Source organism: Pinus tabuliformis, chromosome 4_2 (genome assembly GCF_031772625.1).
Source record: "Pinus tabuliformis cultivar Carrire ecotype Pingquan chromosome 4_2, CPIR1, whole genome shotgun sequence".
In the NCBI taxonomy this organism is placed as follows: domain Eukaryota; kingdom Viridiplantae; phylum Streptophyta; class Pinopsida; order Pinales; family Pinaceae; genus Pinus; species Pinus tabuliformis.
Genome location: NC_142304.1, coordinates 992,708,311 through 992,717,256, shown reverse-complemented (window position 1 = coordinate 992,717,256; position 8,946 = coordinate 992,708,311). Strand labels below are relative to the sequence as shown.

The 8,946-nt window shown below is 41.4% G+C and overlaps 1 pseudogene; it reads left to right on the top strand.

Annotated features, from left to right (window-relative positions):
* The first annotated feature begins 4,575 nt into the window (after positions 1 to 4,575).
* Positions 4,576 to 7,697, top strand: LOC149172993 (transmembrane 9 superfamily member 4 pseudogene; annotated as a pseudogene).
* The last annotated feature ends 1,249 nt before the right edge of the window (positions 7,698 to 8,946 follow it).

Below are 8,946 nucleotides of genomic sequence, written 5' to 3'. Positions count from 1 at the left end.
TTTCCATGCCTAGTGGAAGGGAGGCCTGACATGTAATCCATGGAGATGGATTCCCAAGGTCGAATAGGGGTAGGCAGCGGGCTATAGAGGCCCTGCTTCTTGATGGTCGGTTTGGCAATGGCGCAAGCAGTGCATGATCTGATGTACTTCCCGACATCCTATCGAAGATTCGGCCAATAGAAATATTTCTGTAATACAGCCACCGTTTTTTCAACCCCAAAATGCCCAATGACCCGACTGTAGTGTGCTTCCCAGATCATCTTGGCACGCTCGCTGGAAGGAACACAAAGGTGACCCAGGTGGCATAACAGGTCGTCCTGGAGGTGAAAATCTTTAACATGTTGACCCTCCAAGAGTGTCTGGTATGTGTGGCCGAATTCCGGGTCGCTTTTGTAGAGCAGTGGCCAATCAGAAGTCTCGTGCCCACAAGAGTTGCGCACGGTGGTTAATGCCATGATCGGTGGTCGACTGAGGCAATCTGCGACATTATTGGTGATGCCCTTCTTATACTTGATATTAAAATGGAACTGTTGCATGTATGTGGACCACTTCTGATGGCGATCATTCTGCAATTTCCCTTGGGTTTGTATGAACTGCAGGGGTCGGTGGTCTGTGTGGATGACCGTTTCCTTCCCCAAAATGTAATGTTTCCATTGTCGACAGGCCTGCACAATGGAATACATCTCTTTGTCATAAGTGGGATACTTCCGGACTGTGTCTGCAAGTGTCTCAGTGTGATATGCCACTGGATGCCCGTGTTGAGTAAGGACTGCCCCAATAACATAGTCAGAGGCATCTGTCTCGACCTCAAATGGTTGTTGCAAGTCTGGTAATGCAAGAACTGGTGCTGTGCAGAGTCGACCTTTCAACTCTGTGAATGCCTTCTGTTGAGATTCGGACCAAAATGTTTTTGCTTTCACTCCTCCCTTGGTGACCTGACTCAAGGGCCAAGTGATATGAGAAAATCCCAACACGAACCTGCGGTAGAAGTTGGCAAGGCCTAGAAAGCTGCGAAGCTCTGTCAGAGTTGTTGGAGATGGCCAATCCCGAATGACTTGGATCTTGGCTGGATCCACATGCACCCCTCGTTCATCAATAATGTATCCAAGATACTGAACCTGGGTCATGCCAAAAGTGCATTTCTCCAAATTGGCACATAACTTGTGTTGTCGCAGTGTTTGGAGAACCTGTCGGATGTGGTGGAGGTGCTCTTCCCAAGTCTTGCTAAAGATCAAGATGTCATCCAAGTATACCACTACAAATGAGTTGGTGAATGGCCGCAATATGTCGTCCATTAGCCTCATGAAGGTTGCAGGAGCATTCATCAATCCGAAAGGCATAACCAACCATTCGAAAAGGCCCTCCTTGGCTTTGAAGGCAGTCTTCCACACATCGGAGGGTTCGATTGGTACATGGTGATATCCTGACTTCAAATCGATCTTGCTGAAATATTTTGCCCGCTTTAGCTGGTCCAGGAGGTCATCAATCCGTGGGATTGGGTACCTATTACGGACAGTGATCTTGTTCAGCGCCCGATAGTCAATACAGAGTCTCCAAGTCCCATCCTTCTTTTGTACCAGCACGATCGGGCTCCCGCAGGGTGATGAACTTGGACGGATGTGACCTTTTTGAAGCAGCTCCTGAATCTGCCTCTTGATTTCATTGTTCTCCAGAACAGAGCGCCAATAGATTGGTCCATTGGGCAGCGGCGAACCTGGGGTTAGATCAAGGAGTGCTTGACCTCACAGTGCAGAGGAACCCCTGCGGGGGAGGTGAATATGTCCTCATACTCCTCCACGACCTTGTCCATCTGTAGTTGTCGTGCGGAGGGGCCTTGTCTAGAAGTCGTGGCCACCGTCTTCTTCTTTTCTTGAGGGCGTATCATCAGGAAAACAAACTTCCTGGTTTTGGAAATGAGCTTACTGCATTGTTTTGCAGTAACCAAAGAGATGGCGGTAGGCGGTGCTACCTCTGGTATCCTGTACAACTTATTTCCCAAAGTAACAATAACAGCACGGGGCCTTGACTCATACATAGCATGTCACTTCCACAAGTATGGTTGTCCTAATAACACATCACAAACTTCAAGGGGTGCAATGTCACACAATACCGCATTCGTGAAGGGCTTGATGTTGTATGGAAGGTGACACTGTTGGCTCACGCGAAGATCCCGTCCTTGGTGCAGCCACCCAATGGTGTATGGTTGTGGATGCGCTGTGGTCAGTAAGCCCAGCTGTTTCAAGACCTCTGCCGAAATGAGGTTCTTTTGGCTCCCGCTGTCGACAATGAACTGTAGCGGGGAGCCCTTTACCCACATCTCGGAGTGGAAGAGACACTCCTCCTCCTCTAGTTCTTCAGGTTCCTCCTTCTGGATCTTCGTGGTGGCAACAATGGCGTTGGGCTTCGCATCGATAATCTGCTTCCCTTTGTCATTCCCCTTATCGAGTTCTGACTCAGAGTTAGATATTCATCTGATTCTGAAACCTTTAGCTTGGCCACCAGTGACTGCTTGGCCCGACACTCACTTGTGTTGTGAGTGGAGCTCTTATGGAACTCACACCACTTTCCGGTGTCCTTTTTCGGCTTCGCGGCACTGTTCTTTGCTTGCAGCTTTGGCGGGTTGTCTTGGGCCGCCCCGCCTTGGCTTTGTCCTTTGTTCTGCGGTTTGGGGGAACCTTTCCCTTGTTTCGGATTCGCAGACCCAAAATCTCGCTTCTTCTGTTTAAACTTTTGCTCGACCTTGACGGCATATCGGTATGCCATGCCGAGCGAGGAGATGTTCAGAAATTCTATTTCTTCTTGGATGTACTTGTGCAGGCAGCCACGATATTTTAGTACCAAATGCTGCTCTGTATCCTTGATACCCAACTTTGTGCGAAGGGTATGGAAAACATTGGTGAACTCTGGTACGTCTTGGTCCCTTCCCTGCCGTAGCGTCGTCCACTTTATGTATTGATCCTCATAGCTTCCGACAGGGTAGTACTGCTCCTTGATGGCATCTCGGAATGAATCCCAAGTCGGTGTGACTGAAAATAGTGAGCCTGTACTTTCATCTTTCTGTTCGCAGTAGGTTTCCCACCAATCCTTGACATGGGGGGCTGCTTTGAGAAGAGCGAAAATAATCTTTTCCCGACTGGAAAAATCATGAACAGAAAAATAACCCTCTAGCACATTTAACCATTTATCGACGACATCTGCGTCTATCTGACCCTCGAATATGGGGATTTCTAAATTAACTTGTACCTTAAATGGTGTGGCGTTTCCAGAGTTGCTATTGGAAGCCGATGCGTCGCCCCTGGGTAGCCGCTGAAGGATTTGGGCAAAGTTGTCCATCATCGCGTTCCTCTGTCACTCGAGGGCTTCTTCGAGCAAGATTTTGATAGGATCTCCTGCCCCCTCGTCTTTCTTTTCATCCGCCATGGGAGGCCGTCGGGATTTGCGAAGTTGGTCTTGCAAAGGTTCGACCAGTTCAAGCCCTAACTCCTTATATCCCGACCTTGTTGGGGACATGCAAAGAAAAACAAAGAAGAAAAGCAGACCGCTTTGATACCACTGATCCGGATTTAAACAGGAATGCAATAAAATACAGAGATAACCATAAAGACAGATATGCAGCGGAAATAATACCTCAATTCATTACTGTAAAATACTGAAATATGCTTACAAACAGAAATGGAAATGAACCAACTAGGGCGATGGTAGCTTATCTCTGAGAAGAGATGTGGTGGCTACATGCCTCTGAACTGTCTTACAATGAGGCTCGAAGGCCTATTTATTGTTGAGAAACAATGGAAAGCCCTTCACATTCCAAAACCTAACCCTAGAAGATGAAACGCCAAATTGTGGGCCCCGTTTTTTTGGGTAAGTTGGTACATCAACTTCCCGGGGTCGCGAATTGGTCGTATTATCTCCGTTTGACGTGCATGATAGCCCGTTGGAAAGATCTCTCTGAGGACTACGATGGAAAAGATGAATTTTATCAGAAAAATCGCTGCGGTGGATTTCCAAAAAAACGTCGTTTAGGGCCTCAAAACGGCTCCGGAAGTTTAGGACCCGAAAAACTACTAAAAATAGTAAACTGTGCTATAATTAAGGAAACTGAAAAAAACTGTAACAAGCATTAGAGGGGATCCAAGTGGAATTAGCGGGTGGCCACCAATATCCACCTTGATCAATTTTTAAGATGTTTAATGTCGCCACTAGGTAGCTTCACAGGAATATCTCCACATCCTTTGATCTCATACCCACTGTCATCTCCTAGATAAATTTTTGATCCACATGCAGATTCTTCAAGAAATTCAAAACAGTCCTTCTTACCGGTCATGTGTGAGGGTGCGCCCGAGTTGACATACCATATGTCGTCCTCATCTCCCTTTGATGCTGAAAGAGCACAATCGACTGTGAATAGTCGAATATCATGGCTGTGGTCCTCCTCTTCTCCAGCAAAATAGCCCTGATGTTTCCTCTGTTTGCCTTTTCTTTCACCTGCCTACCTCTTATAGCATTCTTTAATCTGATGACCAGGTTTCCCACAATAAAAACATCTCTTAACATAATTATCAGTCATACCTATGAATGGTCTCTTTTGAAAAGAGCTGGTCCCCTTCTGCTGCTGCTGCTGCGGTTGTTGGTGCTGATGTTGGTGATGGTGCTGCTTTCCTCTGTATTGTCGCCTCTTCGCCATCAGAGCTAGGTCATTGCTATGATTTTCAGATTCTGCCTTTGCTCCTCCTCCTGGAGCAGAATCGTTGTCAGCTCATCAAATGAAGGGGCTTTCTCCCTCGCTGACAGTCCTGTGATGAATGTCTGATATTCATCCGTCATTCTGTTCAATGTGAGTGTAACTAGATCTGAGTCGGAAACTTTTCTCCAATAGCTCCCAGTTTGTCTCTCAGATCCTTGACTCTGGCCATGAATCCACTAACGGACTCATTCTCGTCCATCTTCAATGCAAACAATTTTCCCTTGAGTGCCAGAACACGATTTGTATTCTGAGTCTCGTACAGGTTCTTGATCGTTGTCCATAGATCAACGGCTCACTTGGAATCTTTGATATGTGGGATAATATTGTCCTTAACGGACATCTTCAGTATAACTTTTGCTTTCGTTTCTCTTTTATCCCAATCTTGTTCTTGGGTAGTTGTTCCAGATTTCGGCTCATTTCCCTCAACAATCCCCCATGCATTTACGCTCTCCAGCAAAGTTGGCATTTTGAATTTCCAGTTGGAGAAATTTGTTCCATCGAGTTTGCCAGACTCGTGGAGGTATGATTCTATACTGTTGTTCATTTTCACCCAACTGAACACTCCAATCGACCACCACCGGGCAAGTCCAATCTGCTACCACCGAACAGGTCAGGAACTTCACTGTGCCACCACTGGGCAAAACCAATCTGCTACCACCGAATAGATCAACAAGCAAGCTCCAACACGCCACCACCGGGCAAAGGCGATCTGCTTCCACCGAACAGATCAAGGAGCTGCACTGCGCCACCACCGGGCAAAAAACTGATCTGCTTCCACCAAGCAGATCACAGAGCTCTGATTCGCCACCACTGGGCAGGTCTGATCTGCTACCTCCGAGCAGATCATGGAACCCCAATTCGCCACCACGAGGCAGGTCCGATCCGAGCGGATCAAGGAACCTCAATTCGCCACCACCGGGCAAATCAAATCTGCTACTGCCGAGCAGAAATCTCCATGTGCCACCACCGGGCAACTCCGATCTGCAACAAAAAATTGCAGATTTCCAGAGAGAAAGAGGTTGGCTCTATGGCGCTCTGAACAACTACAAATCCGCGCCAATTGCAGAAAAGAAAAATTTACGGTGTCCATGGAAATTGGCACACTTAACAACCACGGATCCATGCCAATTTAGTTATAATTTCATTGGCGCTCTTAACAACCCCACACCCGTGCCAATGGGCGCTTCTGTTCTTTAAAAAATTGCGCCTTTCTGTTTTGTTCTGGATTGGCGTGACTGTCTGCAAAAAATCCGCGCCAATCTGCTGCTGCTTCTAAAAAATGTGCTCCAACCCTTTCTTCGGCTCAGAGATGATCATTCATCTGAGACCCTTTGCTCCAGGTGTTACTGCAGTTCCACCTGATCACACAGACACATTTACATGTACTCCTACCACTACATAAATGTAACTAATGATACATCCCTTAAAACAAAATGAGGCTATTTCTACCCTAAGCTCTGATACCAAGATAAAAATCGAACTTTGAATTAAAAAGAAGGAGTTGCAACTCACAGGTGTGTACAGCACCTGGGAGACTGCACTCAAAACAAAGAGGAGACTCTCTCTCGTTCACTCTACATTACATCAAATGAATATTACAATATTAAATACATCACTGAAAAATAGGTAGTTGTAAACAACCTCCTAAACTTTAGGAACTAATCCTAAACTAAGGAGATACGTTACAACCATATAAACATTTCTCCATTATTTTTAACTATATACTCCTATGAAGAAATTCTAGAGGCCACAAATTGTTTTCATGAAAAAAACCATTATTTTTTTTGGATGGAATCACTCACTTGGGGTGCGAGGCTTGGTCAGCAGAAATCCCTGGAACCACACAATTTCCTTGAAGGATATCTGAGGAGGAAAAGACATCTATTTAGGTTGCGAAGAGAGTGGAGGAATCATTAATACTCTATCAAAGAACCTACATGACAAAAGCAAAGCTTGGCTTTATGTATCAAACGTGCCCATAGACTAGACCGTCTATTGCAAACAGCTGTCGAGCGGATACAGTGATGATATAATAGTTACTTGTGCTGCTAGAATACACAAGGGTCACTCCAATTCAATTTTATCAGTTTAAAATTTAAAGTATCCTTGTTTTTAGGTATTTCTCTATGAGTTATAAAATGTTCATTTCTTCTATATCTGTTTTGCACTGAAACATATCGCTATTATGATTTGCCATTCTGTCCTCCAGGTTTGTAGAAATTTTGCACTGAAACATATCGCTATTATGATTTGCCATTCTGTCCTCCAGGTTTGTAGAAATTTTGCATATTTGAATTTCTTGACTTGTAGAAGAAACGAGCATGTTTGTTGTGGCATATTATTAATAAGCAATGTTCTATCAATATTGCAGATAAGGTGACTGAGAAGAGGAAAGATCTTGGAATAGTGTTAAATGGTGACTGAATGGTTGGTGTTAGAGATAAGCTTGGTTTCCAGTAAGAGAAAAGTTCTAAACTTCTTTGGACAAAAAAATTAACACAGGAGGATTTGGCGAAGTTTAGAGAAATAGTGAAGAAGGATTATTATTTTCAAATGTATTATGATGACTTATCCGAGGTTTTATAAGAAAAATCGATTAAAAAAAATAATGCAGATCCAATTTAACTGTACAAACACCTTGTACACCTCCACTTTGAAATATTGTACAACAATGATCGTGTCATAGAAATTACTGTTCGTATAGTTCCAAATTTTACTGTTCACGTTACAGAGGACAAGGAGATTGAAGTTGGTTTCACATATTTAGTTAAGTGGGTAGAGACTCAAACTCCATTTGAATGGGAATGTATAAACATTCAAAGCCTTCATCCTTGCCTCAGTATTTGGAAATCCATTGGTTGTCTATTATAAATTTTTGTGTAACATTTATTTTTTAACTAGATTTTTCGCCACTATTCACATGCATGTTTTAAAGAATGATTTTATTATATAAGAAGTGTTTTGGTTTTACAATTTTGTAAAGCTATCTCTTTCACCTACTGTCTTCTCTTCTACTTAAGATCTCATATTGGAATAATACAATGATAATAATTAAAAAAACTTAACTTTTCCAAATCATTCATCCAGAGTAATTCTAGTCTGACAATAATGACAATAATATAATATATATATTAGAAAGGTGAAAAAAAACCCGAAAACATTATCAGCATATCTGTCTTTACACCTCTCGGGCCAAATGCTAATATAATATATTTTTTGATACATATTTTTGAATTTACCATCAAGCAAATATATTGATAGTAAATGTTTGTTTTTGATTTTCTAATCCTACCCGGGCATCACAGATAACTCTGTTTCATATTTGTTTGTCACTTGCCGGGCATCACAGGTAACTTGTCATATTTGTTTATCTCTTTTGGTGGATGGTAGGTTGTGGAAGTGGTGCTTTTTGTAACAAGTGCAATGCAGTCTTGTAAACACAAATTTAGTTCCTTTTTCATTAAAAATTTGCTATATTATTTTTTATTTTTATTTTTAAAGGTGCGTTTAAATAAATTTAGTATTTTAAATTATTATTTAAAATATATAAATAAATTTAATATTTTAAATTATTATTAAAAATATGTATTTAAATATATAAATAAATTTAATAAATTTAATATTTTAATATTTCATAAATAAATTTTTAAAATTGATTATAGATATTCTAATTTATTTAAGTTACAAAATGACAATTAAAAAAAAATATAAAAATTTACATTCAATTTTTTAAAATGTTTAAATTTCTTAAATCCAAAAATTTAAATTTATAAATAAATATATTAATTTATAAATAAATAAATAAATATATTAATTTTAAATAAATAAGTGAATTAATTTTAAATAAATAAACAAACTAACTAACTATATTATTTAAAAACCCAAAACGCCATGTGCTAACGAATGTAGCACGTATCTATCTTTTATATCCGTTATCAAATCCCGAAGAGTAGACTCAAGTGTCAATTAAAATAAAATAAGAGTAAACTCTTCTGGGTTCCACCAAAAAATGAGTACCTTTTCGAAAATAGTTAAAGGGGTGAGCTTTTCCTCCTCTATTTCATTTTTCATTCTAATTATGTTTGTTTATAACTGAAAAGAAAAGAAAGAATTAATAGCAACGGGGTGAGCTTTTCCTCCTCTATTTGATTTTTCATTCTAATTATGTTTGTTTATAACTCAAAAGAAAAGAGATAATTAAT